Below are 27,155 nucleotides of genomic sequence, written 5' to 3' on the forward strand. Positions count from 1 at the left end.
TGGGTCGGAGAGGAATTTTCCCAGATGTTTTCTCCCTAAATTGGCCTGGGTTTTTATCTGGTTTTTGACTCTCCCAAGAGATCACATGGCTCCGGTTGGGGTGGAGTGTAGAATGTTTCAGTGTAAGGGGTGTCGCAGTTGTGGTGTGGCAGACTGGTTGGGCTGGGTGCTCTTTACCTTTCCGTCATTGTTCATAGGTTTATGTGCAACCTTTAGGGCTGCTGAGCAAGGGCCATGCGTCTCTTTGTCAGCCGGCGCGAACATGATGGGCCGAAATGGCCTCCTTCCGCTCTGTAAATTTCTATGTTTCTATGTTTCTGTCCAAAAAAAGCAGGACAAATCCAATCTGGCCAATTCCCGCCCCTTCAGTCTACTCTCAATCATCGGCAAAGTGATGGGAAGTGTCGTCAACAGTGCTATCAAACGACATTTACTTGCCAATAACCTGCTCACCAGTGCCCAGTTTGGGTTCCGCACGGACCACTTGGCTCCAGACCTCATTACAGCCTTGGTCCAAACATGGACAAAAGACCTGATTTCCAGAGGTGAGGTGAGAGTAACTGTCCTTGACATCAAGGCAGCATTTGACCGAGTGTGGCATCAAGGAACCCTAGTAAAACTGGAGTCAATGGGAATCAGGGGGAAAACGCTCCACTGGCTGGAGTCATACCTAACTCAAAGGATGATGGTTGTTGTGGTTGGAGATCAATCATCACAATCATCGCTGTAGGAGTTCCTCAGGGCAGCATCCTAGACCCAACCATCTTCAGCTGCTTCATCAATGGCCTTCCCTCCATCATAAGGTCAGATGTGGGGATGTTTGCTGATGACTGAACAGTGTTCAGTGCCATTCGCAAGTCCTCAAATAATGGAGCAGTCCATGCCCGCATGTAGCAAGACCTAGACGACATTCAGGCTTGGGCTCATAAGTGGCAAGTAACATTCGCGCCACACAAGTCCCAGGCAATGACTATCTCCAACAAGCAAGAGTCTAACCACCGCCCCCTGACAGTCAACGGCATGACCATTGCCGAATCCCCCACCATCAACACCCTGGGGGTCACCATTGACCAGAAACTTAACTGGACCAGCCGCATAAATACTGTGGCAACAAGAGCGGGTCAGAGGCTGGGTATTCTGCGGCGAGTGTCTCACCTTCTGACTCCCCAAAGCCTTTCCACCATCTACAAGGCACAAGTCAGGAGTGTGATGGAATACTCTCCACTTGCCTGGATGAGTGCAGCTCCAACAACACTCAAGAAGCTCGACACCATCCAGCACAAAGCAATCCACTTGATTGGCACCTTATCCACCACCTTCAACATTCACTCCCTCCACCATCGATGTAACGTGGCTGCAGTTGTACCATCTACAAGATGCACTGCAGCAACTCACCAAGGCTTCTTCGGCAGCACCTCCCAAATCTGCAACCTCTACCACCACCTCCAAAATCACAACCTCCTGACTTGGAAGAATATCTCGTTCCTTCATTGTCACTGGGTCAAAATCCTGGAACTCCCTCCCTAACAGCACTGTGGGAGTACCTTCACCACACGGACTGCAGCGGTTCAAGAAGGTGGCTCACCACCAGTTTGTCAACGGTAATTAGAGAAGGGCAATAAATGTTGGCGTTGCCAATGATGCCCACAGCCCGGAATGAATAAAAAACAAATATTTGTGCACGAGGCACTTCCGAAGGCCAGCACATGTTTACATTTCAATTTGTTTTTCCACTCTAAACTGGAGACTCAATACAACTTGTTTTGGTAACATGGTTCTCTTGTATCATGGTTACCATAAAACGTCAATGTTTTTCTGTAGAAGTCGAGATCAGAATACAGATTGAGAGTGAATGAAGTCCTATGGAATACAGATGTCAATTGATCAGAAATTATATAAATGAAGTGCAAATGGAATATAAAGAAGGAATACATCTAGCAGGATGAGCTGTAATGTGCGTATCTTCCACAATGGATGCGATCTTGATGTTGGGCATGAGATTGTGCAGGTTAATTTAACCCTTAATAAGCCTTCAAGCATTTAACTGCGCGTGAATTCATTCTTGGCATACAGGCAGCCTTTGCCTGAAATATTACAAAATTCACATTGCAAACAATTAAATACTTTCTCAACCTTATCTCCTGGGAAGTTCCCATAAATGCTTATTTGGAATAATATCCACAGTATGTGCCCGAATTGTTGAAGCTGCTCTGAACTGCTCTGGTATAATTTGAGATACAAAGGTACTGGTGAGTTTTCAGTGACCTCTGTTCAGCTGCTTTCTGCTATGATGTAGGCTTTCAGTCACAGAGGCCCATCCTATGTCACACTCATCAAATGGAAGCATAGCATCATAGAATGGTTACAACACGGGAGGCCATTCGGCTCGTAAAGCCGGTGCTGGCTCCCTGGCTGGGCAGTCTAGAACCAGGGGTCACAGTCTCAGAACAAGGGGTCGGCCATTTAGGACTGAGATGAGGAGAAATTTCTGCACTCAGACGGTGGTGAATCTTTGGAATTCTCTACCCCAGAGGACTGTGGAAGCTCAGTTGTTGACCACATTCAAGACAGAGATCAATAGATTTTTGGATATTAAGGGAATCAAGGGGACAGTGCAGACAAGTAGGGTAGGGCTGAGGTAAAAGATCAGCCATGATCTCATTGAATGGCGGAGCAGGCTCGGGGGGGCCAAATGGCCTACTCCTGCTCCTATTTTCTTATGTTCTATGTCCCACTCCCCCACCCTTTCCCCGTAGCCCTACACATTTTTTTTTCTTCAGCAACTCCTGCTCAACACTGCTAATTCTAACATCAGCACTTTAGTTTGGGCTCTCAGATCTGTCTGCAGATCCATTAAATAAAAGGGACAGTGGCAACATGGATACAAAATTGGCTAAGTGACAGGAAACAGAGAGTAGTGCTGAACAGTTGTTTTTCGGGAAGGAGAAAGGTACATGCTCGGTACTAGGACCACTGCTTTTCTTGATATATATTAATGACTTGGACTTGGGAGTACAGGGCACAATTTCAAAATTTGTAGATGACTCAAAACTTGGAATTATAGTGAACAGTGAGGAGGATAGTGATCGACTTCAAGAAGACATAGGCAGGCTGGTGAAATGGGCAGGCAAATGGCAGATGAAGTTTAACGCAGAAAAATGTGAAGTGATACATTTTGGTCGGAAGGAGAGGTAATATAAACTAAAGCTTACAATCCTAAAGGAGGTGCATGAACAGAGGATCCTGGGAGTATGGGTGCACAAATCGTTGAAAGTGGCAGTGCAGGTTGAGAAAGCTGCTAAAAAATCATACGGGATACTAGGCTTCATGAATACAGGCAAAGATTACAAACGCGAGGAGGTTATGATGAAGCTTTATAAATTTCTGGTTCGGCCTCAACTGGAGTATCGTGTCCAACTCTGGGCACTGCAATTTAGGAAGGATGTGAAGGCCTTAGAGAGGGTGCAGAAAAGTTTTAAGAGAATGATTCCAGGGATCAGCCATGATCTCATTGAATGGTGGAGCAGGCTCGGGGGGGCCAAATGGCTAATTCCTGCTCCTATTTCTTATGTTCTAAGAACACTTCAGCGAGTCCCACTCCCCCACCCTTTCTCTGCAGCCCTACACATTATGTGGATAGACAGGAGAAGCTGGGGTTGTTCTCTTTAGAGCAGAGAAGATTGAGAGGAGATTTCATAAAGGTGCTCGAAACCATGAGGGGTCTGGACAGAGTAGATAGAGAGAAACTATTCCCATTGGCGGAAGGGTCGAAGACCAGAGGACACAGATTTTAGGTGATTGGCAAAAGAACCAAATGCGACATGAGGAAAATCTTTTTTTAATGCAGCGAGTGGTTAGGATCTGGAATGCACGGCCTAAAAGGGTAGTGGAGGCAGACTCAATCATGGCTTTCAAAAGGGAATTGGATAAGTACCTGAAGGAAAAAAAATGCAACGCTATGGGGAAAGGGCAGGGAACTGGGACTAGCTAAAGTGCTCTTGCAGAGAGTCAACACGGGCTCGACGGGCCGAATGGACTCCTTCTGTGCTGTAATCATTCTATGATTCTATGATATACATGGATATCTGGATCTTTCACGTAAATTTAATTGCTAAAGTAATTATTTATCACACAGCAAGTTTGTTATTTACATATGTGTAATTTGATGGTGGGGAGGGGGGGGGGGGAGAGGTGGGATGGCGGGCGGTTGTGTGGGATGGCCACCCGCTAACTTGTCACCCAAGATATCGAAGATGGTTGTGGTGGTTGGAGGTCAATCATCCCAGCACCAGGACATCGCTGCAGGAGTTCCTCAGGGCACTGTTCTAGTCCCAACCATCTTCAGCTGCTTCATCATTGACTTTCGCTCCATCACTAGGTCAGAAGCGGGGATGTTCGCTGATGATTGCACAGGGTTCAGTTCCATTCGCACTCCTCAGATAATGAAGCAGTCCATGCCCACTTGCAGCAAGACCTGGACAACATTCAAGTTTGGGCTCATAAGTGGCAAGTAATATTCACACCACACATGTGCCAGGCAATGACTATCTCCAACAAGCGAGAGTCTAACTACTGCCCATTGAGATTCAACAGCATTATCATCACTGAATCCCCTACCATCAACATCATAGGGGTTAACATTGACCAGAAACTTAACCGGTCCAGCCGCATAAATACTATGGCAACAGGAGCGGGTCAGATGCTGGGTATTCTGCGGCGAGTGTCTCACCTCCTGACTCCCCAAAGCCTTTCCACCATCTACAAGGCACAAGTCAGCAGTGTGATGGAATACTCTCCACTTGCCTGGATGAGTGCAGCGCCAACAATACTCAAGAAACTCGATACCATCCAGGACAAAGCAGCCTGTTTGATTGGCACCCCATCCACCACCTTAAACATTCACTCCCTCCACCACCGGCGTACCATGGCTGCAGTGTGTACCATCTACAAGATGCACTGCAGAAACTCACCAAGGCTTCTTCGGCAGCACCGACCACACCCGTGACCTCTACCACCCAGAAGGACAAGGGCAAAAGGCGAATGGGAACATCATCACCTGCAAGTTCCCCACCATTGTGACTTAGAAATATATCACCATTCCTTCATCATCGCTGGGTCAAAATCCTGGAACTACCTCCATTACAGCATTGTGGGAGCACCTTCACCATAAGGACATCGCTTCTCGGCCTTTTGGCTAAGATCTGCATAACCAACCTGACCAGCCACCATGACTTCCGGGTGGTTTCTCCCTGGTCAGGAAGGTATATGCTTACATTTTTGTAAACAGAAGGTGGGTGGGATTGGTGACCCATCCACCTCCACGGAGGTGTGTGGGGGACCTGACCCATCCACCTCCATGGCACGAACCTGGTATTGCAGTACTTCCAGGAACGGTGCAGTGGCTCTAGGCCTTTTGGCTAAGAGCATTGGCGCAGATTGATCCTTGACTGGTGCAGGGTGACCTCTGGTGTTTGACAAAGAATTGTAACGATTGGATAACGATTGGACATGAATATTAAAAAAAAAAAAAAAAAAAATAAGGACATCGCTTCTCGGCCTTTTGGCTAAGATCTGCATAACTAACCTGACCAGCCACCATGACCTCCGGGTGGTTTCTCCCTGGTCAGGAAGGTATATGCTTACATTTTTGTAAACAGGAGGTGGGTGGGATGGCTTGACCCATCCACCTCCACGGAGGTGTGTGGGGGACCTGACCCATCCACCTCCATGGCACGAACCTGGTATTGCAGTACTTCCAGGAACGGTGCAGTGGCTCTAGGCCTTTTGGCTAAGAGCATTGGCGCAGAGTGATCCTTGACTGGTGCAGGGTGACCTCTGGCGTTTGACAAAGAATTGTAACGATTGGACACGAATATTAAAAAAAAAAAAAAAAAATAAGGACTGCAGCGGTTCAACAAGGTGTTTCACCACGAGCTTCTCAAGTGCAGTTAGGGATGGCAAAAAATGCTGGCCTGTCAATGACGCCTATATCCCAGGAACTAATAACAAAAAGATTAAGATAAGACATCACTCTGAGTGCCTGCGGGTCAGATGGCGGTTAAAATTCAATGGCTTTGTTTACTGGCCAATATTCCTACCTCAGCTAACACCATCAGGGGCAGACTGATTGGCCAATCATTTCATTGTTCTTGTGGGGTCTTGCTGTGTATAGAATGGCTGCGGCTTTGCACCATTCATTGCATTGCAAAGTAACCCACTGCTTGTGCCGTGCTTTGGAATGTTTCCAAGAAAGATAAGGAGCTAAAAAAAAGAATCATTCTAAAGTACTTCACCTGCAATTCAAAGTGACATAATACAACAATTTGCATTTCTGTTAGCCCTCGTATACATAATGAGCACTTTGCAGGGTCAAAGCCAGGTGATAGATGGAAATTGTGGGCAGTAAAATCAAAGGTTGAAAATATAGAGTTAACTCCCCACCTACTCCCCGCAAACCATCTGTCCAACTTTTTGTTATTTGAAGAGCTCTTAAAAGAGAATTCGATAGTTGCTTGAAAAAGGTTAAAGGGGAGTGAACAGGAGAGTGGGATTCAAATAGATGCCTTGCGCAGAGAAAAACTTGATGGGCTCAGACTTGATGGGCTCAATGTCTGGACACCTCGTTGACTAACTTTTGGGTCACCCTCCTTATTCCTCTTTCATTGGCTCGATGTTCATTTTTGTCGGGTCATGCTTCTGTGGAGTGCCTACATTAAAGGTGCTATACGAATGAATGATGTTGTTGTAACATTCTATGATTCTATGAACTTTTCATTACCCCACAGAATAATGCATAAGTAAAACTCCTAACAAAACTAGTTAGTGATACACTATTTGTGATGTTGTGCAATTCCTTAGGACAAGAAAAGGTCACCAGGCCCATATACCTGCATCCCACTTTTTAGTGGACTCTGTCCTGTGAACCCACTCTTCATCTCCCCCTGCCCACTGCTCGGCAAAGTACAAAAACAGAGACCTGTCATTGAATCAGGAAACTGTCAAAGCTTTCTCTCCGATTCCTGAAAGGCGATCAGCTGTGTCCTTGGAGACAGAAAGGGAATTCAAGTTACACAGGTATGACAGAGATTAAGAGAGCCGTGTCCTGGCATAAACAAAGGATAGGGAGGAGATGGTATGAGGCGTGCAAAGTCTGAGGTACTGTGGGGTCGGAGGGAAACCTCCATCCAGCTTCAGAGACGATGATGGAGATGAATCTAGGAGCCGTTCGAGGGACAGAGTGTCAATGGGTGCATCTCTCGAGGTTGATCACTGGAAAACATGGGGCCATTGTAATGTATTTGCTTCATGAGTTCTTTGCTTAAGAAGTCACAGCAACACATTGCTATTAAGAACCAGTTGGTTTATTAGCAAAGGTTTAACAATCACACTACGCATTACCAGTTCATCCACCAGGCTCACAACCACCTGCCTCATCGTGGATCCCCACGAACCCAACTGGCTGGGGTTTTATTGAGTCTTGTGAACATCACAGGACTGTCTAAGCCACTCCCACGCAACAGCTCCACAACTATTTTTGTAGAACAATAAATCGTGCCCCCTTATTAAAGTGGCACTAAAATCGACAAATGAAACAAATGAATTTTTGACCATGAACTTAATTCAAATTAAAATTTGGTTGCTGGGGTGATGATGCATTCCAGTCCCTCAGAAGGCCGCGAGCGTATCGGTGGACCACAAACCTGCGAGAGCACCCTCACAGTGCATACATTACAACCATGAACCAGCGGGGATTGATTTGGAGGTCCAGCAGAGGTGCGTGGTGTCCTTGCTGTTAACAATGCATACCAGTGGATGAGAATTGGGAGTGAAACTCGAGGACCGAGAAGCCCAGGGGGCCAGGGGAGGGTGAAAGTTAAACCCACAGGAGCAGTCCAGGTGAGGCAGCTGTTCGGGAGGTGAGGAGCACACAGATGAGCTTGAGGAGCCAGTCTAACCCAGTTCAGCAATTCAGCATTTAGGAAGGCAAATAGTATGTTGGCATTCATTGCAAGAGGATTTGAGTACAGGAGCAAGGATGTCTTACTTCAGTTATACAGGGCCCTGGTGAGACTGCACCTGGAGTATTGTGTGCAGTTTTGGTCTCCTTACTTAAGAAAGGATATACTTGCCATAGAGGAAGTGCAGCGAACGTTCACCAGACTGATTCCTGGTATGGCTTAACTGTCGTATGAGGAGAGATTGGGTCGACTAGGCCTGTATTCACTAGAGTTTAGAAGAATGAGAGGGGATCTCATTGAAACTGTTATGTATGCAATAAAGGTTCAAACTGAGTATTGTTTAACGAAGCAAGGTACAACCTTGCTTCTGCTTTATTTTGGTCCAAAGTGCCTGATTCACAAAATGGCTGGCCTTTTATACCTGAGCAGCACCATGTGCGTGCTGCTCAGTGGCCTCCAACAATGACACCATCTGGTGGCTACAAACAGCATGTACATACATGACAATACCCTTCTCTGAGATCTTATCACAGTCTTTCACAGGTTGAGACAGTCTGGTGCTTTACGCTCCCGGGTTGACCGTCTCAGTTCAATTCCGGCCTTAGATGAATGTGCGGAGTCTGTTGTGGCTGGTGGCTGGATGGCTGACTTGTTGGGGTTGGCAGTGGCCATTTCAGGAATTGCAAGTCCATTTTATTGAACAAGTCCGTGATGGAAATTCCGGGTTCACTGATGACCCTTGAGTCCACTGAAGGCTGCAGGTAGGTTGTCGACGGCTTCTTTGTCCGACTGCTCTGGCTCATCTGTGTGCCTCAGCTTTGTTTGATCCATGTGTTTCCTGCAAGTTTGCCCATTCTTGAGCTTAATAACAAATACTCTGTTGCCCTCCTTGGCCACGACCGTACCAGCGATCCATTTGGGACCCTGATCATAATTCAACACACATATAGGATCATTAACAGAAATCTTGCGTGATCGTGGTACCTTGTTGACTCTGTCTTCTGTATTCAACATGATTACTTAAATCCAGGTGTACAAGAGATAACTTGGTCTTAAAACCTCTTTTCATCATGAATTCAGCAGGCAAGACCCCTGTGAGTGTGTGGGATCTTGTCCTGTAACTCAGCAGTATGCAAGACAAGCGGGTCTGCAGTGACCCTTGAGTTACTCTCCTCATGCTTTGCTTAATAATTTGTACTGCATGTTCTGCTTGCCCGTTGGACGCAGGCTTGAACGGTGCCGACCTTATATGTTTTATGCCGTTGAGTTTTACAAACTCCTGAAACTCCTGACTATTGAAGCACGACCCATTGTCGCTCACCACTATCTCAGGCAGACCATGTGTCGCAAACATGACATTGAGATTCTCTATGGTTGCCGTTGGATGTACTGGATGACATGATTATGCATTCTATCCACTTCGAATAAGTATCCACCACCACTAAAAACATTTTGCTCAGGAAGGGACCTGCAAAATCTACATGGATCCTGGACCAAGGTTTGCATGGCCATGACCACAGACTCAGCGGTGATTCTGCTGGTGCTTTGCTGAGCTGCATGCAGGTGTTGCACTGATGCACGCATGCTTCCAGCTCAGAATCAATTCCTGGCCACCAAACGTGGGACCTGGCGATGGCCTTCATCATCACTATACCAGGATGTGTGCTGTGTAACTCATGCACAAACTTCTCTCTCCCTTTCTGAGGCATTACAACTCGATTGCCCCACAATATGCAATCTGCTTGAATAGACAGTTCATCCTTGCGACGAATGTATGGTTTGGCCTCCTCGCTCAGCTATATAAGAACATAAGAACATAAGAATTAGGAACAGGAGTAGGCCATCTAGCCCCTCGAGCCTGCTCCGCCACTCAACAAGATCATGGCTGATCTGGCCGTGGACTCAGCTCCACTTACCCGCCCGCTCCCCATAACCCTTAATTCCCTTATTGGTTAAAAATCTATCTATCTGTGATTTCAATACATTCAATGAGCTAGCCTCAACTGCTTCCTTTGGCAGATAATTCCACAGATTCACAACCCTCTGGGAGAAGAAATTCCTTCTCAACTCGGTTTTAAATTGGCTCTCCCGTATTTTGAGGCTGTGCCCCCTAGTTCTAGTCTCCCCGACCAGTGGAAACAACCTCTCTGCCTCTATCTTGTCTATCCCTTTCATTATTTTAAATGTTTCTATAAGATCACCCCTCATCCTTCTGAACTCCAATGAGTAAAGACCCAGTCTACTCAATCTATCATCATAAGGTAAACCCCTCATCTCCGGAATCAGCCTAGTGAATCGTCTCTGTACCACCTCCAAAGCTAGTATATCCTTCCTTAAGTATGGTGACCAAAACTGCACGCAGTACTCCAGGTGCGGCCTCACCAATACCCTGTACAGTTGCAGCAGGACCTCCCTGCTTTTGTACTCCATCCCTCTCACAATGAAGGCCAACATTCCATTCGCCTTCCTGATTACCTGCTTCACCTGCAAACTAACTTTTTGGGATTCATGCACAAGGACCCCCTCTGCACCGCAGCATGTTGTAATTTCTCCCCATTCAAATAATATTCCTTTTTACTGTTTTTGTTTCCAAGGTGGATGACCTCACATTTTCCAACATTGTATTCCATCTGCCAAACCTTAGCCCATTCGCTTAACCTATCTAAATCTCTTTGCAGCCTCTCTGTGTCCTCTACACAACCCGCTTTCCCACTAATTTTTGTGTCATCTGCAAATTTTGTTACACTACACTCTGTCCCCTCTTCCAGGTCATCTATGTATATTGTAAACAGTTGTGGTCCCAGCACCGATCCCTATGGCACACCACTAACCACCGATTTCCAACCCAAAAAGGACCCAATAATCCCGACTCTGCTTTCTGTTAGCCAGCCAATTCTCTATCCATGCTAATACATTTCCACTGACTCCACATACGTTTATCTTCTTCAGTAACCTTTTGCTTAAGTATGGCCAACCAATCCCCTTTGAGGATGCAACTCTTTACCACCGATAATATCGGGTCCTGGCTGGTCCAGGTTTTAACTTGTTGAGCCGTGGAAGGGGTACCTTCACTCTCAAAAGCATCCATGATTAACATTAAATCTGCCGGTTGTGGCAACAGCAACCGGCTCAAAGCATCGGCACAATTCTCTGTGCCAGGTCTGTGGCGAATGAGATAATCATAGGCAGATAATGTCAGCGCCCACCTCTGGATGCGTGATGAAGCATTGGTATTGATACCTTTGCCCTCGGAAAACAACAAAATGAGCGGCTTGTGAGCAGTCTCTAATTCGAACCTCAGACTGAACAGGTATTGATGCATCTTTTTAACACCGTACAGACACACTAAAGCTTCTTTTTCCACCATACTGTAGGCTCTTTCTGGTTTAGACAAACTTTGGAGCATATGCGACAGGTTGAAGTTTCCCTGATTCATTGGCTTGTTGTAGCATGCAACCAATTCCATATGAAGATGCGTCACAGGCCAAAACTAAACGTTTACATGGGTCATAATGTACCAGCAGCTTGTTCGAGCAAAGCAGATTAGTGGCTTTCTCGAAAGCTGTTTTGCACTGCGTCCCACACCCAATTGTTGTCTTTTCTCAATAACATGTGCAATGGTTCAAGTAAGGTGCTCAATTTAGGTAGGAAGTTACCAAAATAGTTGAGTAGACCCAGGAACAAATGCAGCTCCATCACGTTCTGCGGCTTGGGTGCATTCTTCATGGCTTTGGTTTTCACGTCAGTAGGTCTGATGCCATCAGCGGCTATTTTCCTCCTGAGGAATTCGACCTCTGGTGCCATGAAGATGCACTTCAAGCATTTAAGTCTGAGTCCCACTTTGTCCAAATGCAGTAGAACCTCTTCCAGGTTGTCCTTGGAGTCACGACCGGTGATCAGGATGTTATCTTGGAACACGACAGTTCTGGTAACGGACTTCAGTAGACTTTCCATATTCCTCTGGAATATTGCTGCAGCTGAGCGAATTCCAAATGGACACCTGTGGTAAATAAACAGTCCTTTGTGCATGTTAATGTACGTAAGTCTCTTCGACGTCTCGACCAACTCCTGAGTCATATAGGCCAACGTCAAGTCCAGTTTTGTGAACGACTTCCCCCCCGGCTAGCGTCGCAAACAAGTCATCAGCCTTCGGGAACGGGTACTGATCGTGTTTCGAAACCCAGTTGATCGTAGCCTTGTAGTCTCCACAGATTCTGACTGTGCCATCGCTTTTCAGCACAGGAACAATGGGGCTGGCCCATTCATTAAATTCGACCGGAGATATGATCCCTTCACGCTAGAGTCTATCCAGTTTAATTTCAACCTTCTCCTTCATCATATACGGCACTGCCCAAGCTTCATGATGAAGAAAGGGCAAAAAACGTTAGTGGGAGTTGTGTACAGACCTCCAAACAGTAGTAGTGATGTCGGGGAGGGCATCAAACAGAAAATTAGGGGTGCATGCAATAAAGGTGCAGCAGTTATAATGGGTGACTTTAATATGCACATAGATTGGGCTAACCAAACTGGAAGCAATACGGTGGAGGAGGATTTCCTAGAGTGCATAAGGGATGGTTTTCTAGACCAATATGTCGAGGAACCAACTAGGAGGGTGGCCATCTTCGACTGGGTGTTATGTAATGAGAGAGGATTAATTAGCAATCTCATTGTGCGAGGCCCCTTGGGGAAGAGTGACCATAATATGGTGGAATTCGGCATTAGGATGGAGAATGAAACAGTTAATTCAGAGACCATGGTCCAGAACTTAAAGAAGGGAAACTTTGAAGGTATGAGGCGTGAATTGGCAAGGATAGATTGACGAATGATACTTAAGGGGTTGACTGTGGATGGGCAATGGCAGACATTTAGAGACCGCATGGATGAACTACAAAAATTGTACTTTCCTGTCTGGCGGAAAAATTAAAAAGGGAAGGTGGCTCAACCGTGGCTATCAAGGGAAATCAGGGATAGTATTAAAGCCAAGGAAGTGGCATACAAATTGGCCAGAAATAGCAGCGAACCCAGGGACTGGGAGAAATTTAGAACTCAGCAGAGGAGGACAAAGGGTTTGATTAGGGCAGGGAAAATGGAGTATGAGAAGAAGCTTGCAGGGAACATTAAGACGGATTGCAAAAGTTTCTATAGATATGTAAAGAGAAAAAGGTTAGTAAAGACAAACGTAGGTCCCCTGCAGTCAGAATCAGGGGAAGTCATAATGGGGAACAAAGAAATGGCAGACTAATTGAACAAGTACTTTGGTTCGGTATTCACGAAGGAGGACACAAACAACCTTCTGGATTTAAAAGGGGTCAGAGGGTCTAGTAAGGAGGAGGAACTGAGGGAAATCCTTATTAGTCGGGAAATTGTGTTGGGGAAATTGATGGGATTGAAGGCTGATAAATCCCCAGGGCCTGATGGGAATCCCCAGCATCCCAGAGTACTTAAGGAGGTGGCCTTGGAAATAGCGGATGCATTGACAGTCATTTTCCAACATTCTATTGAATCTGGATCAGTTCCTATCGAGTGGAGGGTAGCCAATGCAACCCCAATTATTAAAAAAGGAGGAAGAGAGAAAACACAGAATTATAGACCGGTCAGCCTGACCTCAGTAGTGGGAAAAATGATGGAATCAATTATTAAGGATGTCATAGCAGCGCATTTGGAAAGAGGTGACATGATAGGTCCAAGTCAGCATGGATTTGTGAAAGGGAAATCATGCTTGACAAATCTTCTGGAATTTTTTGAGGATGTTTCCAGTAGAGTGGACAAGGGAGAACCAGTTGATGTGGTATATTTGGACTTTCAGAAGGCTTTCGACAAGGTCCCACACAAGAGATTAATGTGCAAAGTTAAAGCACATGGGATTGGGGGTAGTGTGCTGACATGGATTGAGAACTGGTTGTCAGACAGGAAGCAAAGAGTAGGAGTAAATGGGGACTTTTCAGAATGGCAGGCAGTGACTAGTGGGGTACCGCAAGGTTCTGTGCTGGGGCCCCAGCTGTTTACACTGTACATTAATGATTTAGACGAGGGGATTAAATGTAGTATCTCCAAATTTGCGGATGACACTAAGTTGGGTGGCAGTGTGAGCTGCAAGGAGGATTCTATGAGGCTGCAGAGCGACTTGGATAGGTTAGGTGAGTGGGCAAATGCATGGCAGATGAAGTATAATGTGGATAAATGTGAGGTTATCCACTTTGGTGGTAAAAACAGAGAGACAGACTATTATCTGAATGGTGACAGATTAGGAAAAGGGCAGGTGCAAAGAGACCTGGGTGTCATGGTACATCAGTCATTGAAGGTTGGCATGCAGGTACAGCAGGCGGTTAAGAAAGCAAATGGCATGTTGGCCTTCATATCGAGGGGATTTGAGTACAAGGGCAGGGCGGTGTTGCTACAATTGTACAGGGCCTTGGTGAGGCCACACCTGGAGTATTGTGTACAGTTTTGGTCTCCTAACCTGAGGAAGGACATTCTTGCTATTGAGGGAGTGCAGCGAAGGTTCACCAGACTGATTCCCGGGATGGCGGGACTGACCTATCAAGAAAGACTGGATCAACTGGGCTTGTATTCACTGGAGTTCAGAAGAATGAGAGGGGACCTCATAGAAACGTTTAAAATTCTGACGGGTTTAGACAGGTTAGATGCAGGAAGAATGTTCCCAATGTTGGGGAAGTCCAGAACCAGGGGACACAGTCTAAGGATAAGGGGGAAGCCATTTAGGACTGAGATGAGGAGGAATTTCTTCACCCAGAGAGTGGTGAACCTGTGGAATTCTCTACCACAGAAAGTTGTTGAGGCCAATTCACTAAATATATTCAAAAAGGAGTTAGATGAAGTCCTTACTACTAGGGGAATCAAGGGGTATGGTGAGAAAGCAGGAATGGGGTACTGAAGTTGCATGTTCAGCCATGAACTCATTGAATGGCGGTGCAGGCTAGAAGGGCCGAATGGCCTTCTCCTGCACCTATTTTCTATGTTTCTATGTCTATGTTTCTAGACGTCTCAGGTCAACAACGAATTCCTCCACGCTCTGGCCCTCTGATCAAACGTGGATAAAACCTGTATCTCAAGATATCCAGTGATGTCACATCACCCAGCAATAGTCCAGTGATATCACATCACCCAGCAATAGTCCAGTGATGTCACATCACCCAGCAATAGTCCAGTGATGTCACATCACCCAGCAATAGTCCAGTGATGTCACATCACCCAGCAATAGTCCAGTGATGTCACATCACCCAGCAATAGTCCAGCGATGTCACATCACCCAGCGATAGTCCAGTGATGTCACATCACCCAGCGATAGTCCAGTGATGTCACATCGCCCAGCAATAGTTCAGTGATGTCACATCGCCCAGCGATAGTCCAGTGATGTCACATCACCCAGCAATAGTCCAGTGATGTCACATCACCTCGAAATAGTCCAGCGATGTCACATCACCCAGCGATAGTCCAGTGATGTCACATCACCCAGCAATAGTCCAGTGATGTCACATCACCCAGCAATAGTCCAGTGATGTCACATCACCCAGAAATAGTCCAGCGATGTCACATCACCCAGCGATATCCAGTGATGTCACATCACCCAGCAATAGTCCAGTGATATCACATCACCCAGCAATAGTCCAGCGATGTCACATCACCCAGCAATAGTCCAGTGATGTCACATCACCCAGCGATAGTCCAGTGATGTCACATCACCCAGCAATAGTCCAGTGATGTCACATCACCCAGCGATATCCAGTGATGTCACATCACCCAGCGATAGTCCAGTGATGTCACATCACCCAGCGATAGTCCAGTGATGTCACATCACCCAGCGATAGTCCAGTGATGTCACATCACCCAGCGATAGTCCAGCGATGTCACATTACCCAGCAATAGTCCAGTGATGTCACATCACCCAGCAATAGCCCAGCGATGTCACATCACCCAGAAATAGTCCAGTGATGTCACATCACCCAGCGATAGTCCAGTGATGTCACATCACCCAGCAATAGTCCAGTGATGTCACATCACCCAGCGATAGTCCAGTGATGTCACATCACCCAGCAATAGTCCAGTGATGTCACATCACCCAGCAATAGTCCAGTGATGTCACATCACCCAGAAATAGTCCAGCGATGTCACATCACCCAGCAATTGTCCAGCGATGTCACATCACCCAGCAATAGTCCAGTGATGTCACATCACCCAGCGATAGTCCAGCGATGTCACATCACCCAGCGATAGTCCAGTGATGTCACATCACCCAGCAATAGTCCAGTGATGTCACATCACCCAGCAATAGCCCAGCGATGTCACATCGCCCAGCAATAGTCCAGTGATGTCACATCACCCAGCAATAGCCCAGTGATGTCACATCACCCAGCAATAGCCCAGCGATGTCACATCGCCCAGTGATAGCCCAGTGATGTCACATCACCCAGCAATAGTCCAGCGATGTCACATCACCCAGCAATAGCCCAGTGATGTCACATCGCCCAGCAATAGTCCAGCGATGGCCAAGGGTACGCAAATTTATTTTTTTGGTTGGCAATGTTTTCCCGCGTTTTGGGAGGTCAGGGGTCATCCACACATGCGCAGAAGTGGGAGAGAGCTCGAGAGAGGAGAGAGAGAGATAGAGAGAGAGGAGGAAGGCATAGACAGAGAGGTGAGAGAAAAGAGAGAGAGAGAGAAAGAAAGACAGAGAAATATGTTTTGTAGCGATGAAAGTGGGAGAGATGTGGAGACAGGGAGGAAGAGGCCAAACCCTTCTCCAAGGACGCCAACGAGGCCCTCATGGCAGAGGTGCACTCCCGCTGGGCCCAATTGATCGGGGAGGAGTATGGTGTGAAACCAGCACCACGGGGCGTGTCGCAGGTTATGCGGCGAGATAGCTGAGGTCGTCCTCGTCTGCGTCCCACGAGCCCAGGGGCTCCGACCAGTGCTGCAAACGTTGGAACAGCCTCATTTCTTCAGCAAGAGTAAGTACGACTTTATATTTTAATGATGCACATTCTAAATATAATAATCATTCTCCTGGATTGAATGCAAGCTTGTTATTCAAACTTATATAACATATAAGCAAAGAACTGGACAGGGCCATGAACCGGTGCCCGTTTGAAGTCTCTCTGGCTGCTGTCACTTACACAGGGACCCAGCATGGACTGGGGGAGAGATGCCTTTGCTCATTGTCTGGCCTGGGACACTTTTGGACATCAGCTATTATCATTGAATTGTGGACACAACCCCTATTAGCATATAACGTTTGAAACTGCTGTGTATAAATGATATAACCTAGTCAAGTAGCTTATGCCATGCTCTATTCACGTTCGCAGAGGAAGATATCTGATAATTGGCTCAGCAGAGGTGCACCGGGGAGGCCCTGCTGTAATACAGACCCTCACTGACCTGGAGGAACATGCTGCAGCACTAGTGGGGGCCCATAGTCGAGCGGTCACCACCCGTGGTGTTGCCGGACCATCGCATGCGCCACGTGAGTAATGTGTCAAGCAATGTAAAAGCGATGTGACATAATTTCATTCTCATATCATGTCATGTTATGCATGCAGCCTTTGTGCGACTCTCTGCCACGCTCAGGTCAACAACATAAGAATATGAGCAGTCCATCTGGCCATCTGTGCCCTTCTCTATCTGCACTCATAAACCCTCACTCCCTTATCATTCGGTCTATCTGCGACTGATCCAGCCTCCATAGCTCTCTAAAGCAGTGATTTCCACAAAGAAACATAGAAAATAGGTGCAGGAGTAGGCCATTCGGCCCTTCGAGCCTGCACCACCATTCAATATGATCACAGCTGATCATGCAACTTTAGTGCCCCATTCCTGCTTTCTCTCCATACCCCTAATCCCTTTAGCTATGAGGGCCACATCTAACTCCCTTTTGAATTTATCCAACGAACTGGCCTCAACAGCTTTCTGTAGAGAATTCCACAGGTTCAAATTCTGTGAAGAAGTTTCTCCCCATCTCGGTCCTAAATGGTTTACCCCTTATCCTTAGACTGTGATCCCTGGTTCTGGACTTCCCCAACATCGGGAACATTCTTCCTGCATCTAACCTGTCCAATCCCGTCAGAATTTTATATGTTTTTATGAGATAAAGGCAGTCGAAAGATATATAAAGATAACTATATATAAAGATAACTACAAAAGGCAGTCTACCATGCTGCTTCCTCACTCTGGAGTTACATGAAAGAGACCAAGGTCACAACAGTTTGAGCTTACAGTATATAGCCTTGTGAAGTTATTCTGAACGTAACCATTGGCGACGAGTAACAGATCACAAACTTTCACGCGGTTATGGCTGCTGTTGGTATTCTTGAGAGATTTGCTGAGGGTGATGATTGGGAAGCTTTCGTTGAGCGTCTTGACCAGCACTTCGTGGCCAACGAGCTGGATATGGAAGATACCGTGGTCAAGCGCATCGATGTACTGCCATAGATACCACCATATGATGCATTAATATGTAATGTTTCTCTCACATTTAGGGGATTAGTGCTGTTCCTCCTACGTATGCCAGCGTGACGCAACAATGCTTTTTGCTTTAATAATCTCAATTGTGTCCTGCAGCTTTACCAGCTCCAGAGGTGCAACGGGAGGACAGACGCTCACATGGACCTGACCCACTGCATGTGTCATTCACCATGGGTGGTGAAGAGGAGGAGACCACCGAGCCCGAGGAGGAGGATGGATACCTGGAGACAGAGGAGGATGCCCCTTGCATCCCTCTGTCTGGGGAACCTGCAGCCACGATGGGGATCCCAACTGAGGAGGTACCGAACCAAGCGGCATGCAGTTGGCGACGCCAAGGCGCACATTGGCGCTGTTGCAGACGCCACGGAGGCTGGGTCAGTGGCTTGAGCAAAGGCCTACCCTGGACCACCGCGTGGAGCGCCTGGCACGACTGTGCGAGGAGTCTGTCGCAATCCAGCGTGAGCAGCTTCAGGTGTTTGTGGGGTTCACGCAGGAATTCTCCCGGGTGTCTGCTCACCAAGCGGAGGTAACGCAGCAGATGATCCTGGAGTTGCGTGAAATCTCCGCCTCCAACCATGCCATGCGGCATGCGTTCTTGGCGGTACACGGCGTTGCACCCCGAGCTCCCATGACCACAGTGAAAAATTACGTTCAAAAGTTGTCATTTTATTAAAACCATTTTATTTCACTTTACAATTGTTGTGCATTGTCTTCTACTAACGTAAGTTAAAATAGAACATTAATGCAACTGTTGTTAAACAATGTCCAGGCCAGACCAAATAAGTATGAAATGTCACTTATTTATATAAATATAAGAAAACATCTCATTGTGAGTGTATCTATCTTTAAAAGGCCCTTAAATAATTCACAAACTATCTAAGCCCCTGTTTAAGGGGCCTCCTGTCTTCTTCCGACGTTCAAAATGGCGTCCGTAGTGCCGAGGTCTGTGAGGAAGGCCAGGCAATAGCAACTATTCTCCAGCGATGTTCTCGGCGAGCGATCAGCCCGGCGTTGTGCCGAAAGTTGGGCTGGGCGATGTGCGGACAATCACCTCAGCGATGTGAGCCGAAAGTTGCGCCGGGCGATGTGTCGGCGATAAGCCCGGCGATGTGTCTCAACTTTCTATTTTTGGCCGATATCAGCCCTTTTTGGGCGCTATATGGGCACTAGCCCAGCGATGTGAAGTGGAAAGTCTAGCCCTATGTTTCAGCAACAGGTAACTGATGGGAGTTCTGGAGGATGAGTGGAGTCAGTTCCAACGGGAAGCAAGCGGAAAGCAGCAAAAAAGAGTTCTTTCAGCCGCCAGGGAGCAGAATCCAGGATCAGAATGGGAAGCAGCAGGAACAGATCCGGACTACAACAGCCCAGCCGAAGAACTCAGAACTGAGGCTGAAGACCAGGTACTCGAGTAGAGGCAGTCCAGCAGACAATACAGTCTCGGTAGCAAGTGGCGGCAGAGCTGGAGGTGGCAGTAAATCCCAGAAGCCAGTAGATTGGACTTTGGTCTCGGAGAAAACCGATTTATGTCCAGGGCCCAGCACAGCAGCAGAGTAAAGTTGGGAAGCAAGCAGTGCATTTAAGTGCAGGTGCAACGGTCACCATACGTTAAAAAAATCCACGCACAGGTATCTTCCACCCTTCATGATGTAGTTCGGGATCCAGAACATTAGGTCCTTCATTGAAACACCTGTGAACTCATCCCTTTTCGGCGTGGAAGCAAGTCATCCTCGATACGAGGGCCTGTCTATGATGATGATGAAGATGAAGATGGAGTGCAGTCCTGAAGCTTAGCAGGTAACAGCAGCAGGTGGGGATGGGCACTGTAGGTTGGAGCAGGTTGTCTTAAAACTTTAAGCAACTGAGTGGCACAGCAGCATCATGGCAGCCGGACATTATTTCCGCTAGCTGGGGAGTCTAGGACTAGAGGGCACAGTCTAAAAGTGCACAGGACTTTCAGGAGTGAAGTTAGGAAACACATCTATTAGCAAAGGGTGGTAGAAGTTTGGAACTCTCTTCTGCTGACGGCAATTGATGCTAGATCAATTGTTCGTATTAAATCTGACAGTGATAGATTTTTGTCAACTAAAGGTATTACATTATAAGTGCATAAAGCATGTTGAGTGACTAGTTGCACACAAATTTAGATACACTAGTATCAAAAATTAAAATCCATGTACAGATATTTATATATATAAAAATATATTGCAAATATATATTTTTTATTGAAGGAGTGCAACGAAGGTTCACCAGACTGATTCCCAGGATGGCAGGACTGACATATGAAGAAAGACTGGATCGACTAGGCTTATATTCACTGGAGTTTAGAAGAATGAGAGGGGATCTCACAGAAACATATAAAATTCTGACGGGACTGGACAGGTTAGATGCAGGAAGAATGTTCCCGATGTTGGGGAAGTTCAGAACCAGGGGTCACAGTCTAAGGATAAGGGGTAAGCCATTTAGGACCGAGATGAGGAGAAACTTCTTCACTCAGAGAATTGTGAACCTGTGGAATTCTCTACCACAGAAAGTTGTTGATGCCAGTTCGTTAGATATATTCAAAAGGGAGTTAGATATGGCCCTTACGGCTAAAGGGATCAAGGGATATGGAGAGAAAGCAGGAAAGGGGTACTGAGGTGAATGATCAGCCATGATCTTATTGAATGGTGGTGCAGGCTCGAAGGGCCGAATGGCCTACTCTTGCACCTATTTTCTGTTTCTATGTTATTAAGGGATATGGGGCAAAGGCGGGTATATGGAGTTAGGACACAGATCAGTCATGATCTTATTGAATGGTGGAAGAGGCTCGAGGGGCTGAATGGCCTGTGATAAACAATGACACAGTCAGATTATTTTCTTGACAGGAACCAACTCGTAATCCTGATCGATGCATTCCACTGGGGATATTTTCTTTTTTAAAAGACACAATTCCAAGCAATAAGGTGAGCTCTGTGCCAGTGTAGCTGCATTTTTCTTTCTTCTGACAACAACAAAGACAACAATTACAAGAGTATGGTACCAAAAATGGCAATCACCATCCAGTATGTCATTTAACTGACCAATAGCTAGGCTGACACTCCCGTGCAGTGCTGAGGGGGGTGCTGTCTTTCGGAAGAGATATGTGAGAGTGAGGATGTATGTGTAAGAGTGAGGGTGTGTGTGTGTGTGAGAGAGTGAGGGTGTGAGTGAGAGAGTGATTCTGTGAGAGAGTGTGTGTGTGTAAAAGTCAGAGTGTGTGTGTGAGAGAGTGAGTGTGTGTGTGAAAGTGAGGGTGTGAGTGAGAGAGTAAGTGTGTGTGTGAGAAAGTGAGTGTGTGTGTGTGAGAGAGAGTGAGTGTGCGTGTGAGAAAGTGAGTGTGTGTGTGAGTGTGTGTGTGTGTGAGAAAGAGTTAGTGTGTGTGTGAGAGAGAGCAAGTATGCGTGTAAGTGAGTGTGAGGGACTGTGTGCGAGTGAGGTTGTGTGCATGCGTGAATGTGAGAGTGTCTGTGTGAGTGAGGGTGTATGTGTGACAGTCTGTGAGCGTGCGTGTGAGGATTTGTGTGTATGTGAGTTTGAGTGTGAGGGTATGTGTGTGTGAGAGTGAGTGTGAGTGAGAGAGTGTGTGTGTGTGAGTGAGGGTATGTGTGTGAGAGAATGAGTGTGTGAGTGAGAGTGTTTGTGAGTAAGAGGGTGAGTCTGTGAGAGTGCATGTGTATGTAAGAGTCAGAGTGAGGTTGTGTGTGTGAGAGTGAGTGCGTGTGTGAGAGAGTGTGTGTGTGAGTGTGAGAATGTGTGTGTGAGGGTGTGTGTGAGAGGGTGTGTGTGTGAGAGAGTGAAGGTGTGTGTGTGTGAGAGAATGAGGGTGTGTGTGAGTGAAGGTGTGTGAGAGTGTGTGTGATTGAGAGAGTGAGTCTGTGAGAACAGTGGGTGTATGTAAGAGTCAGAGTGAGGTTCTGTGTGTGAGAGTGAGTGTGTGAGAGAGTGAGTGTGTGTGTGAGAGAGTAAGTGTGTGTGTGAGCTTGTGTGAGAGTGAGGGTGTGTGAGAGAGGGTGTGTGTGTGAGAGTGAGGATGTGTGCATGCGTGTGACATTGAGGGTATGTGTGAGAGTGAGAGAGTGTGTGTGTGAGAATGAGGGTGTGTGTGTGAGAGTGTGCGTGTCAGAGAGTGTGTGTAAAAGTCAGAGAGAGTGTGTGTGTGCGCGAGTGAGTGTGTGCGTGAGAGTGTGAGTGTGTGTGTGTGTGAAAGAGTTAGCATGTGTGAGAGAGAGTAAGTGTGCGTGTAAGTGAGTTTGAGGGTCTGTGTGTGAGAGTGAGGCTGTATGCATGCATGAGTGTGAATGTCTGTGTGAGTGAGGGTGTGTGTGTGACAGTCTGTTAGCGTGTGTGTGAGGATGTGTGTGTATGTGAGTGTGAGGGTATGTGTGTGAGTATGAGGGTGTATGTATGAGAGTGAGGGTGTGTGTGTGTGAGAGAGTGAGGGAGTGTGTGTGTAGAATGAGAGTGTGTGTGTCAAAGACTGAGTATGTGTGTTTGAGAGTGTGTGTGTGTGTGAGAGTGAGTGTGTGTGTGAGAGTGAGTGTGTGAGAGAGTGAGGTTGTGTGTGCGAGTGAGGGAGTGTGTGAGATTGAGGGAGTGTGTGTGTCAGAGGGTGTAAGTGTGCCAGTCTGTGAGCATGTGTGTGAGAATGTGTGTGTGAGAGTGAGTGTGTGTGTGAGAGTGAGGGTGTGTGTAAGAGAGTGAGTGTGTGTGTGTGAGAATGTGTGTGTGAGAAAGTGAGGGTGTGTGAGTGAGAGCGAGGGTGTGTGTGTGAGAGTGAGGTTGTGTGTGCGAGAGTGAGGTTGTGTGTGCATGCGTGAGTGTGAGAGTGTGTGTGTCTGAGAGTGAGGGTGTGTGCGTGAGGGTGTGCATGTGAGAGTGAGTGTATGTGCGTGCGTGTGTGAGAGTGAGGGTGTGTGTGTGAGAGTGTGTGTCTGTGTGAGAGTGAGTGTGTGTGTGAGGATGTCTGTGTATGTGAGTGTGAGGTTGTGTGTGTGTGAGTGAGTGTGTGTCACAGTGTGTGTGAGAGAGAGTATGTATGTGTGTGAGTGTGTGTGTGAGAGAGTGAATGTATGTGTCAGAGAGTGTGTGTGTGTGAGAGAGAGTGAATGTAAGAGTTAGAGTGAGGTTGTGTGTGTGAGAGAGTGAGTGTGTGTGACAGTGAGTGTGTGTGTGAGAGTGAGGGTGTTTGTGTGTGTGTGAGCGTGAGGGCGTGTGTGAGAGTGAGGGAGTGTGTGTGTCAGAGGGTGTAAGTGTGATAGTCTGTGAGCATGTGTGTGTGTGTACGTGTGTATGTGTGTGAGTGTGAGGGTGTGTGTGTGTGAGAGTGAGGGTGTGTGTATGTGAGAGTGAGGATATGTGTGTGTGAGTGTGAGGGAGTGTGTGTGAGAATGAGAGTGTGTGTGTCAGACTGAGTGTGTGTGTGAGAGTGTGTGTGTGTGAGTGAGTGTGTGTCAGAGTGTGTGTGTGTGAGAGAGAGTGTATGTGTGTGAGAGAGACTGAGGTGTGTCTGTGAGAGAGTGAGGGTGTGTGTGTATAAGAGTGAGGGAGCGTGTGTGTAAGAATGAGAGTGTGTGTGTGAGAGTGAGTGTGTGTGTCAGAGATTGTGTGTGTGAGAGAGTGTATGTGTGTAAGAGTCAGAGTGAGGTTGTGTGTGCGAGAGTGAGTGTGTGCGAGAGAGAGTGTGTGTGTGAGAGAGTGTGTGTGTGTGAGAGAGATTAAGTGTGAGTAACAGTGCGAGGGTCTGTGTGTGAGAGTGAGTGTGTGTGTGCGCGTGTGTGTATGAGAGTGAGGGTGTGTGTGTGAGATTGAGGGTGTGTGTGTGTTTGTGTGTGAGAGTGAGGGAGTGTATGTGTCAGTGGGTGTAAGTGTGACAGTCTGTGAGCATGTGTGTGACGATGAGAGTGTATGTGTGTGAGGGTATGTGTGTGAGTGTGAGGGTGTGTGTGTGAGATAATAAGTGTGTGAGTGAGAGTCGTGTCTGTGAGAGAGTGTGTGAGTATAAGAGTCAGAGTGAGGTTGTGTGTGTGAGAGTGAGTATGTGTGAGAGTGAGTGTGGGTGCGTGTGTGTGTGAGAGTGAGGGTGTGTGTGTGTGAGAGTCTGTGTCTGTGTGAGAGTGAGGATGTGTGTGTGTGTGAGTGAGTGTGTGTTGCGTGTGTGTGTGAGAGTCTGTGAGTGTTTGTGTGAGAGTGAGGATGTGTGTGTGTGTGAGAGTGAGGGTGTGTGTGTGTGAGAGTCTGTGTCTGTGTGAGAGTGAGGATGTGTGTGTGTGTGTGTGTGAGAGTGAGTGTGTGTTGCGTGTGTGTGTGAGAGTCTGTGAGTGTCTGTGTGAGAGTGAGGATGTGTGTGTGTGATTGAGGGTGTGTGTGTGACAGTTCTGTGAGGATGTGTGTGTATGCGAGTGTGAGGGTGTGTGTGTGTGAGAGAGTGAGGGTGTGTGTGTGTGAGAGAGTGATGGTGTGTGTGTGAGAGAGTGATGGTGTGTGTGTGTGTGAGAGTGATGGTGTGTGTGTGAGAGAGTGTGAGTGTGAGAGTGAGGGTGTGTGTGTGACAGTCTGTGAGCACGTGTGTGAGGATGTGTGTGTATGTGAATGTGAGGGTATGTGCATTTGTGTGTGTGTGAGTGTGAGGGTTTGTATGTGTGAGTGAGAGTGTGTGTGTGTGTGAGTGACGGTGTGCATGTGAGAGTGAGTGCGTGTGCGTGTGTGTGTAAGAGCGAGGATGTGTGTGTGACAGTCTGTGAGCATGTGTGTGTATGCGAGTGTGAGAGTGTGTGTCTGTGAGACTGAGTGTGTGTGTCAGAGAGTGTGTGTGATAGAGTGTATGTATGTGAGAGTCTGTGTGTGACAGTGATTGTGTGTGCGAGAGAGTGAGTGTGTGTGTGAGAGAGTGAGTGTGTGTGTGTGTGTGAGAGCATGAGGGTGTGTGTGAGAGTGAGGAGTGTGTGTATGTCAGAGGTTGTAAGTGTGACAGTCTGTGAGCATGTGTGTGAGGATGTGTGTGTGTGTGTATGTGTGTGAGTGTGAGGGTGTGTGTGTGTGAGAGTGAGGGTGTGTGTATGGGAGAGTGAGGATATGTGTGTGAGAGTGTGATGGAGTGTGTGTGTGAGAATGAGAGTGTGAGTGAAAGAGACTGAGTGCGTGTGTGTGAGAGTGCGTATGTGTGAGAGTGAATATGTGTGTCAGAGTGTGTGAATGTGAAGAGTGAAGATTTGTGTGTGTGAGAGTGAGGGTGTTTGTGTGTGTGTGAGCGTGAGGGTGTGTGTGAGAGTGAGGAAGTGTGTGTGTCAGAGGGTGTAAGTATGACAGTCTGAGCATGTGTGTGAGGATATGTGTGTGTGTGAGTGTGAGGGTGTATGGGTGAGAGTGAGGGTATGTGTATGTGAGAGTGAGGATATGTGTGTGTGAGAGTGTGAGAAAGTGTGTGTGAGAATGAGAGTGTGTGTGTCAGAGGCTGAGTGTGTGTGTGAGAGTGAGTGTGTGTCAGAGAGTGTGTGTGAGAGAGAGTATATGTGTGTGAGAGTGAGGTGTGTCTGTGAGAGAGTGAGGGTGTGTGTGTATAAGAGTGAGGGCGCGTGTGAGAGAGCGTGTGTGTCAGAGATTGTGTGTGTGAGAGAGTGTATGTGTGCAAGAGTCAGAGTGAGGTTGTGTGTGAGAGAGTGAGTGTGTGTGAGAGAGTGAGTGCGTATGTGTGTGAAAGAGTTTGTGTGTGTGTGAGAGATTAAGTGTGTGTAACTGAGTGTGAGGGTCTGTGTGTGAGAGTGAGTATGTGTGTGCGCATGTGTGTATGAGAGTGAGGGTGTTTGTGAGACAGTGTGTGAGCACGTGTGTGAATGTGAGGGTATGTGCGTTTGTGTGTGTGTGAGTGTGAGGGTTTGTGTGTGTGAGTGAGAGTGTGTGTGTGTGTGTGTGTGATTGAGGGAGTGTGTGTGTGAGAGTGAGTGTGTCTGTGCGGAGAGGGTGTGTGTGTGAGAGTGAGTGTGTGTGCGAGAGTGAGGGTGTGTGTGTTTGTGTGTGAGAGAGTGAGGGAGTGTGTGTGTGTGTCAGAGGGTGTAGGTGTGACAGTCTGTGAGCATGTGTGTGAGGATGAGAGTGGGTGTGAGGGTGTGTGTGTGTGAGAGAATGAGTGTGTGAGTGAGAGTATGTGAGTGAGAGAGTGTGTGAGTGTAAGAGTCAGAGTGAGGTTGTATGTGTGAGAGTGAGTGTGTGTGTGAATGTGAGTGTCTGTCTGAGAGTGAGGGTGTGTGTGTGAGTGAGGCTGTGTGTGTCTGAGAGTGAGGGTGAGTGAGTGTGAATGCGTGTATGTGAGAGTGAGGGTGTGTGTGTGTGAGAGAGTGAGGGTGTTTGTGTGTGTGTGTGTGAGTGAGGGGTGTGTGTGACAGTCTGTGAGCATGTGTGTGAGGATGTGTGTGTATGTGAATGTGAGGTGATGTGTGTTTGTGTGAGTGTGAGGGTTTGTATGTGTGAGTGACAGTGTGTGTGTGTGAGAGTGAGTGAGTGTGTGTGTCAGTGTGTGTGAGAGAGTGTATGTGTGTGAGAGAGAGTGAGGTGTGCCTGTGAGAGTGAGGGTGTGTGTGTATAAGAGTGAGGGAGCGTGTGTGTAAGAATGAGAGTGTTTGTGTGAGAGTGAGTGCGTGTGTCAGAGATTGTGTGAGTGAGAGAGAGATTAAGTGTGTGTAACTTAGCGTGAGGTTCTGTGTGTGA

General features: G+C 47.2%; 1 protein-coding gene and 2 pseudogenes across 3 annotated transcripts in view; 2 read left to right on the forward strand and 1 right to left on the reverse strand.

Annotated features, from left to right (window-relative positions):
* Window positions 1–27,155, reverse strand: part of LOC139236178 (sperm flagellar protein 1-like) — a 321,238-nt gene that overhangs the window by 123,582 nt on the left and 170,501 nt on the right. The gene's annotated exons all lie outside the window — the stretch shown is intronic.
* LOC139252554 (U2 spliceosomal RNA) lies at window positions 5,175–5,404 on the forward strand (annotated as a pseudogene).
* On the forward strand, window positions 5,545–5,775 carry LOC139252335 (U2 spliceosomal RNA; annotated as a pseudogene).

The sequence above is a fragment of the Pristiophorus japonicus genome, chromosome 2, assembly GCF_044704955.1.
Source record: "Pristiophorus japonicus isolate sPriJap1 chromosome 2, sPriJap1.hap1, whole genome shotgun sequence".
Lineage (NCBI taxonomy): Eukaryota > Metazoa > Chordata > Chondrichthyes > Pristiophoridae > Pristiophorus > Pristiophorus japonicus.